We start from the raw sequence: 10043 nt of genomic DNA, 5'->3' as shown, positions 1-10043 counted from the left end.
GATTTCACGTAAGAAAGGGTTCTGGGGGGGAAATGACTATAACCTGAAAGGCAGCAGAAGCTGGCCAGGTGAAGGGGTGCGAGTGACTCGATGATTCACTGATTTTGCAAACCCAAGAGCTTGTTCTTTCTCAAGAGAGAATGTGACTTCTTGACGGAACTGAAACAGGTTCTAGGGTGTTAGCAATTTCAGTGGTGCTTGGTGAAAATCATCAGCTCTCTGCAACAAAGGATTAAAGCATTCATTCTGTGGAAGATTCCTTATTTTCCTGAAAATATGACACAATTCATTTATCATATATGTTCACAAAACTTCGCACACACTCTACATACAAACCTCATAGAAACTTTGCACCACTGGATTATGGGTAAAATCTCTACATAGTTACATAATGGGAAAAGCCTTATTAAGATAAAACAATGATCTCTGATTTTGATACAATCTTTTTTACTGTTTAAGACAGTGCCAATAGTACTATAGTTTCTTATCATAAGCAATTACCTATAATCCTGGAAATACAAAGATTATATTCTGAATTAACTGATGTCCATTTATAGATTAATTATTAATATGTATATGCATATATATACCTTGTTTAAAACTGATCTCTTCCCAAAGCTTAATAATATTAAACTAAATAAACTATCAAACAAAAGTTGGAACATTTAATTCTCAGTAAAGTTCCTATCTACTGTGTCATGAGTATAGAATATTAATGGTTTAAAAAGAATTCTTGTTCATCAAGTCAGAAAATAAAGTACCAAAGTAACATCAAATATCATATATACATTCTGACTATAGGCAAGGACATTTCATACCAAAATTTCTAGTCAATTGTCAATTAATTCATCCATATTGTATGTATTTATTGAGCATCTAGTATGTTTATAACAATGTTGCCAAATATCAAAAGGAAAAAAAAAACTTTAAGAGAAAATTCTTGCTTAAGATACTAGCTCCTTCTGTCAAAGAAATAAGGTTTACAGTAAATATCTCAGTAACAATACAGGATATAAAAGGATTTTGCCCCGAAATCAGCAGGGCAAACAATAAAGTCCCTAGGGTCCTAAATATCTACTATTATTTTTATGAGTGTTATTATTTTGTCCACTATTTCTTTCACTCATAATACAATAATGTAACGTGGTCACTAACAGTGCAAGTATTTAAGGCAGAGGAGAGTGGAAATGAGCCTGGGGAGAAGTAAGAATTGCACAGCTCTGCGGACAAGAAAGGACAGCAGCAAAGAAGAGCAAGGCAAACAAAGCGTTGCTCTCCAATATAAACATGTGTCAAGGGACAGGGAAGAATCTGGGTTACTAAAATATGTGGTGTAAAGGTTATTAGTAAGATAGAATCTGGATCCCAGTGGATGAGGCTAGAGTCCTTGTGGAAAACAGGAATCTACCTGAAGTTTCTAAATCAAAGAAATGAGGAAAACTGGGCTAGAAGTAATATGATGTGTACACTGAAGGTGAAAAATGAACAGATATTAAATATTTCAAAAAAATCTAATATATCAACTCTGATCATAAAAGCAACGAATTTTTTTAAAAATCAAAGGTATCTTACCAATCCACATGAAAGGATAGGGCTGCGGATATAAATTTGTGACACATTAATGAAACTGGATTGTTTCGGCACTGATGTGTCATTGTGTTCTTCTACAGCTCAAATTGAAGTTATGCCTAGTAATATTTTACTTACTCTGCTTCGATATCATAATCCTATGTGGCCAGAGTTCTCCTGTGGCCATTCGTATTGATAGTTGATATTGATAGTCGATATCAATTGATACTGATAGTTGATATTGATAGTCGTATTGAAGTTACTGAAATTTAGTGAATAAGCTGAGTGAAGCTTACAGAAAAGGCAAGAATAGGTAATCAACTAACTAAGCTACCTGACACCCATTTGTTTCTGAACCACCTGCCAGTACTTAGAATTTTATCTGAGCCCTGTTTTTGTTGAAACCATTAATCTCCGGAGTTCTTAGACCTGAAGCATTTTACGAAGTTTTTCTAAGTAACTTAAAGGCAAGCCTTCCAAAATGACTCCAGATCTTCCCAGTCCCTTCAGGAGCTCACTCAGAACTTGGTCAAATGTTCAATGATCCTCCAACCAGGACGCTCTGATCCATGCAAGCCAGAAGGTAAAATAGCCAGGAAGACCTCAGTAGAACAGCAACTCCTTATTTCAAGCCAGGTCTATACCCTGAGGAACACCTGGCAGGCCTCAGCTCTAAGTACTAAAGGCTCATCTAAAATTTCACTTCAGCCCTCCTTCCTGGTAATGACTCAAGTCTCCCAACTGCTCCCCATCCAGATGGAATTCATTTTTATAGTAGAAGCCCTCCAAAATCAGGTGGCTTTGAGGAAGAGATTAGTCCTCTTTGGTGCCCAAACAATGGCGCTAAGACTCTGTGGCTGAGAGCCCGACGATGTGAGCAAAAGAAGAACAACCTGATGTGAGAATTTACATTCAAGCCACGAAGGTACCTTTGGCACAAGCCAGCACTGCACGGTTAGCCAAAATATGTGGCACTGTTATCAAGTTTGAAGTAACAGCCTTGCAAAAAGTTGTGGGCAGAGTTCTCCTTGTACTTCCAAAATCAACTTCTGGCAAAACTGCCTCTTTTTCAAGGTTGGATGAGAGAATAGAAAAGAGAAATGCTCACACTTACACACACTCAAAGGATTACGGAAGCATATAAACCCAAATCAGGAGAGGTTCTCGCCAGGGTTTTAGCCTCTTTTCTGAATTTATCTGTATTGTCTAAATTCCTATAATACATGTGTATAACTTGTCTACCTCACAGTTGTTTTTTAAAGGGAATGAGAAGAGAACACAAAACTAAATGCGTAAGATAACATAAACTGGAAGAAACTGTGTAAGGCAGTGTGCTGAAATCCTTGGCACACTCTCCACTCTTCCCCCACCAAACTACAAGCTCCTAGTGGGGACACACAGAGTAGGCAATTCATTCATATGTTGAATGAAGAAAGACATCCAGATGCCAGTATCTATTGGGAATCAAGTAAGTTCTTAGTCATTATATAATTTAAAAATAGAAGGCAGGAGCACCTGGGTGGCTCATTCGGTTGAGGGTCTGCCTTTAGCTCAGGTCATGATCCTGGGGTCCCCGAATTGAGTCCTGAATGGAGTCTGGCATCATCACATCATCTGACTCCATGCTCAATGGGGAGCCTGCTTCTCCTTCTCCCTCCCTCTGCTCATGCTCTCTCTGTCTCTCACTCACTCTGTCTCTCTCTCTCTCTCAGATATATAAATAAAATCTTTAGAAAAAAATAAAAATAAAATAAGGATAAAAATAGAAGGCAGCCACACACTGTTAGGTGGAAAGAAGAGGGAAGAGTGAATTTGATTACATTTCTCCTGTTTTTCACTTTTTAAAAAATTCACTGAGCTTTTCGTTTTAAATCAAACTTTGTACACGGAAAGTACAGGGTAAATCAAATAGTGGCAGTGGACTGTGTTGCCTGTTACTTCAGGAGGTAAACACTGGATACAAAACCATTGTCTTGGGGCCCCTGGGTGGCTCAGAGGGTTAAAGCCTCTGCCTTCAGCTCAGGTCATGATCCCAGAGTCCTGGGATCGAGCCCCACATCAGGCTCTCTCCTTGGCAGGGAGCCTGCTTCCTCCTCTCTCTCTCTGCCTGCCTCTCTGCCTACTTGTGATCTCTGTCTGTCGAAAAAATAAATAAAATATTTTTAAAAAACCCCATTGTCTTTTTAACAAAAGAGGAGCCCTTAACTTCTTAAAGCAGTCAATACCCAGCAACAGTAGCATATGCATTTAAAGTACCAGAACTCCTTCATTCCATAATCTGTCCCCAGAGAATGTCTTCAACAATGGGAAGACTGGAAACTCTGATTTAAATATAATCTTATTTGCATCTCATTTAATTATCAACTTTATAATTGCTTTCAAAGAAAAAAACTGCCTTTATTAAAGACATTTTATAGAAATTCTTCATGATGGATTGCTAATTTTATGTACCTCCCTCTCCCAAATACCCAACTATATATGTTCATTGGAAAAGCAGAGATAGTCTCCTTTGTGGGATGGTAAAACAATATTCTCAGAATTGAATATTCATGATAGAGAACATGCACCTTTTTTTCTACATCACTGAAAGAGATAAGGCCCTCTCCCCACTCCCCTGCTGCTCCCCATCCCTGCCTCTAAGAGTCCTTGCAACACCAAAACGATGAGCATGAGCTCTAAGCTTTAAGAGAACCCAGTCAAGCCTATGATTCAAAGTTAAATCCACCAGTTTGTTACAGTTCATACTGGCATGGAATCATCATGCCAATACGAATGCACATAAGAGACCAAGCCTCTGGAAAGGTCTTGGAAAGGAATGGTGGATAACCAACCCACCAACCCATCATACCGAAGACTGCCCACAGTACGTGCTCCACGGAGCTGAAAGCAATGCAACTCGACTTCATTTTCTTGACTTTATCTAAGGTGTCCACAAACACTGAAGAATGTAGTCTAGGTTCAAACAGGGAGTGGCTCTCCGTGAGAGGTAAAGTGATGTACTAAAACCTAAGTCTCAAATACTCCAGGAGAACATTCTCATTTATACCCACTCACCAGCTGACAGGAGGTAGACCTCTGAGGTTCAGCCTGACAGCGAGACTTATTTATTCATCCAGGTCCTTAGGATCAGGCAGTCTCCAGAATTTAATTGTTGAACTAAACTCAGTGTTACTGCCTCACTTAGGGAGGGGGATGGAGTGCAGTGGGAACCGTCTGGATTCATTTGTAGCGAGTTTTCTGTATAACTTAAAATATTTTTGAAGAAATATGGTAAAGTGATTATCCTTCTGGAACTAGATCCACTGACACTGTCACATTAACTCACAGCTTGTTAAATACTGTGCAATCTTTCTATAACATTCTTTGTTATGAGACTAGAATCAGCATATGGGAATTGCTCTTTTCCTGCTAAACTGAAGTCATTACTAACTACTCATCTGTGACATGTACTCTTTCTTGTAACCAGGGATTTTAGCTTCACAAAATTTAGAAACTGCCACATTGTTTCTTGGCATCGCTTTCCAACATGACATCATTTAAATTTTGGAAAACTCCATTTTAGCAAAGCACAGGACTGGGTGCCAGGTTAAAGATTGCCCAAAACGGGCAGCAGGGTCTCTGCAAGGACTAAGCACAGTTAATTCTTTCAACCCATACCTTCACATGCCTTTCATTAGAGACACATGGAATTACAATGAGCTCAACAAATACATTTCAAAGTGGGTTATCAAATTACCAGAATATAGAAATGGCTTCCAGTTACTGAAGTTCAGCATTGAAACACAACTGTGATGTGGAAATGAAAAGCTCTATATTCAATTTCCTTAATTTCCAAAGTCCAAAGAATGAGCATGTTTAAAGTATGCGTATACTTATTACCAAATACTACACATATATAGGATAATTATAAATAAGACAGAAATACAATAGAAATATGAGCCCGTGACTCACTGTAGAATACAAATAAATAGGGAACTGTCTAAATGAAAAAGAAGTTTCAGAGAACTGGTATCATTCAAACCCCCTGACAATCTCACTTTGGAAATTCTTAAATAATTTCTAGAACTTCCTCCATTATTTGAAAACTTATATAACAAACCGAGAAATTCTAGTCATTTCACCAACACATCCTGCAAGCCCCTAATATGGGACTTTTGAATTATTTATTCCGCGTATAATTTGAGAGCATATTACCAAGAAAAAATTTAGGATTAGTGCTCTTAGTAGGGACTTCTTTCCTATCAAATAAAAAGCAATCCCAAGGGTTTAATATAATTTCCCCTAGAAAAAAAAGTGAATGAAATTTCATGTGTCATTGTTGAGAAAATACTCTTGAGCTTCTAATCTCTTAAAAAAACCTTTATTAATTTTAATCCTACTGTTATTTCTTTAATAGATATGTTTTGTAAATAAATGGAATTTTTATTTTGAGTGTGAAGAGCATGCTTACTTCTTAAGAAAGAACAAAACAGAAAGCACACACACACGTGCGTGCGGGCACACACGCGCACATATACACATACTTAGCTTGAAAACTTAGGACATATGGTTGCAGATGATGCCTCGGAATCACTGCACCGTGGCGTACAACGTACCGTGGCTGTGAAATCATGTGACTATTTATTATTCTCCTGCAGAAAACTGGGTGACCTCAGTAGTAACAAATCATTTTTATTCACCAAGTGTTTATAATCATGTGACACATATCCCATATATGAAAACAAAGATAAATTCTGAAATATCCACAGAGAATCACAAAATATTATCTGTGAGAGACCACTCCTTAGGAAGGATGCCTGATGTATCCTGATGAACTTACCACAACCACAACAAAGAAGACAGCGATTAACTCTGAAGGAGAATTTCGTTAAGACTCATGCATTTAAAAAGAGAGGAAGAAATTTCATGAAATTCATACAAAAAGGCAAGCTCTGAGAGGAAATCCTGGTTTTCAAAAGTCACGTATTTAATGCACAAACATTTTAAAATAAAAATGATGGCCTACGGGACGCCTGGGTGGCTCAGTTGGGTAAGCAGCTGCCTTCGGCTCAGGTCATGATCCCAGCGTCCTGGGATCGAGTCCCGCATCGGGCTCTTTGCTCGGCAGGGAGCCTGCTTCTCCCTCTGCCTCTGCCTGCCATTCTGTCTGCCTGTGCTCACTCTCTCTCCCTCTCTGACAAATAAATAAAATCTTTAAAAAAAAAAAAATGATGGCCTAGAATGACCCCTAAAGTAGGGCACCGATGGACAATACAAAAAAATACCTCAAAAATATTTCTTTGAAGAACTTTTACAATTCAGAATAGACTTCTACACCAAAGCTCTTACAACAGAAAGCCAACAGATTGGAATGAATTAAGGCATATATATTAAGGTATATATATATGTATATATCCAAGAGAATGAGGCAAACTAGTCTTCTGGAACAATTGGTGCCACGCTTCCCTACAACAGCTGATAGCTAGAATTCTACTCTGTACATATCCTAAATATAAGTTTTAAATTAAAAGATAAAATAAAACTTTAGAAACACCCATTTGAACAGACTAATAGACACTCCCATAGTTAATGATACATGAAAATTTAAAAGATTAGAAACAGAACAATTATAATTATTATAATAATAAATAGTCACACAGCCCTTTGGCAATCACCAAACCTGTTTTACATATATTATTTAATTGATTTAACCCCCTCAATCTGTTCCCAGGTAGTACTGCTCACAGCTTGTAGATGGGAAAACTGTAAACTGGGGAAGTTAGACACTTACTCTAATTCTGATTTTATTCCAAGTAAGCCATGCAACAGATAGGAAAACATAGCTGCAACCTAGTGAGCTTCTAAACACAGCTGGACATAAGCCTATTCCAGGCAATGACAAGTCCCAGAAGGCATGGGATGGCTGAAACTTCTATATTTTAATCTGTACTGTACATATTTGGAGAACAAATAAGCTTGGACAGAGGCCAAAGGGCTCAAATAAGAGAAATATGCAAAAATAAAACAAAACGTTTAAAAAATATTGTGAGGGACATTTGTAACTACTAAAGTAAGTACCTTCTACACTCTAGGCAGGTGAGAATTCTACCACTGAACCACCAATGCCTTTCTACACTCTAGGAATGGCTGTTCCAACAATAAGCAAAATGTCCGGTGGACTCGGTCATTATTATTTGTATGTTTTAACTAAGCTCCTGATGTTGTGACTTTGGCGCCTCCGTTTTCATAGCGTAATTACATAGTTAAAAATTTCAGGATAGAGCAGTACTTAACTAATAATTGGTTTAGTATTACTGATGTTTTTAATCCTAAGATTATCATTTTCTTTTCAACATGCTACTTTAAAATGACCTTCTTTATTAAATCATTCCTTATATTTAAGGGTCCACTTTGTTTCAACAAAAACAGCTCCAGTGTTCTCCTGTCTTAGGAAATAACTTATGATATCAACTTAAACACGCTCCCTATGCAGAGCAATACTAAAAGTTAATCTGTTACAGGGTATAAAGAAGGAGCTGAATTTCCATTTTGGGGCGGGGGGGAATTTAAAATCAACCGAGGTATCACTATAAAAACCCGTCCCCTACAAGCTAAAATGCCTCCCTTCCATCCAGCTATATATCACCTATATTCTTTACATCAGTCCTACGAGGACCTTGGAGACAAAAAGGAAGTGGATATACATTATATGAACAATAAAGTTCGATCCTTTTGCTAAAACTTTCTTGTGGTAACAGCTGAAGAGAAGCTCTACTAAAATTACTGGTATTTCATGATATAACCTTAACAATATAGGTTTATAGAAAAGGACATTAATACAGGGGGTGTAAAAAGCATGGCCTTAAAAAGAATTAATTTTAAAAATAAGCTCAATAATGTAGAGAGGGCTAAAACTGGATAGGGATCCAGGTACAGAACCGTTTCAAAATGTGTTCCTTAAGAAAAATAGAAGGTCCTCGTCACCAGAACACCAAAAAATATGAGAGAAGCCTCAGCCACTCCAGAGAGGCGTCATACGCTTATATTAAAAAAAAAAAAAAAAAAAAAAAAACCCTACTAAATTAAATTATAACATACACTGTGACTTAGTGATCTGAGTTTCTGATGTTTATGGCACTCATGGCTTTCTGAGAAGGCAGGAGACACAACCCTTCCATGTACTCAAGAACGGGTGCGTAGGTAAATATACCGCAAAACATGAGATACCTGGTGGAAGCAGCTCCTTGCAAACGGTGTAGGAGAAAGTATGGGACAGCCCGAAGAGCTAATAATGCGACAGTTGCTTAGTGAAGGCAAAGCCAGAACTTCAGTGATCTCAACGGGCGACCGTCTACAAGTTGCACAATGGTCGCAGGTGAACAGTCGGATTTCAGGGGGAGGAAGTGCCCGGGAGCCCATCGTGGGTGCGCGACGCAGAAGGAAAGGCGGCGAGAACATCAGCGCCAAGGGGGGCAGCGGCGGCGGAGGAAGCGAGAGAGAGGCCAAGACGAGAAAGGAGAGCGTTCCTGGAGACTGCGGAGCAGGTTGGGAAGTGGGGAGAGGGGCGGGGAGGCGGGAGCCGCGGGCGGAGAGGAGGAGCAGGGACGCGCGCGCGGCGGGCTGGCCGGTGCCGCCGACCCGGCCGGCGGGGCGCGGGGTGCGGGGAGGGGGGAGGGCAGCTGAGGCGGCGGGAGCGCCGGGAGCCGGGCGCGCACCAGCCGCACGCAGGGACGCGCAGGCCGAGCGCACAGCCCGCTTCCGCGGGGCGGCCTGCGACAACACGCCCACAGCCCGGCGCCGAGCACGCGTGGTGGCGGCGGCGGGCGGGGGGCTCGCGCGAGGCACCGCGAACGCCCCCGACACACACAAAGCTCCTGTCGCCGCAGCTTCAAAGGCCACAGGCAGCCGGCAAGCAAAGCAGCCTCCTTCGGAGACACAGCCAACTCGCTCTGACGGGAGCTTCTTGAGAAGCAGTTTAAAAGGAAATGGAATCCTACTGCTGTTACTGACCTGCGGTCCTGATTTTTTATTTCTCCTTAAAAATAAAAGGCTTAAAAAAAAAAAATCAGGTTTACTCTTGGCTTTTGCTTGTGTGACTATACTAACCACCAAAACACGCGGGATCTTTAAAGCTCATTCATAAAATATAAATTATTTTTTTAATTAATCCAACAGAGACAAATAAGCTAAAAGATGATAAGGGTCGGTTGGTTTTTAAGCCTAACCCAAACCAACCTTTCCTTTTCATGTTTTTGTAACACACAGAAGCCAAGTCAGAATGCCCCGCTAAGACCCCATTTGGAGCAGGGGCAGTTGTCCAGGAGTGCAAATAATTTAAGAAACACAAAGCCCTGAGGATTAACAGGACAGTACCACATCCCCATGTCATTCAACAACTTCCCCCTACAAGAGTTTGCTGATCACAGCCTTTTTGCTGTAATGGAGCCAAGAAGACACAGTTACTTAGACTAACACAGATTTTTTTTTTTTTTTAA

The sequence above is a fragment of the Enhydra lutris genome, unplaced genomic scaffold (assembly GCF_002288905.1).
Source record: "Enhydra lutris kenyoni isolate GAN:26980312 unplaced genomic scaffold, ASM228890v2 scaffoldscaffold14, whole genome shotgun sequence".
NCBI lineage: Eukaryota > Metazoa > Chordata > Mammalia > Carnivora > Mustelidae > Enhydra > Enhydra lutris.
This window is presented reverse-complemented; position numbering follows the sequence as displayed.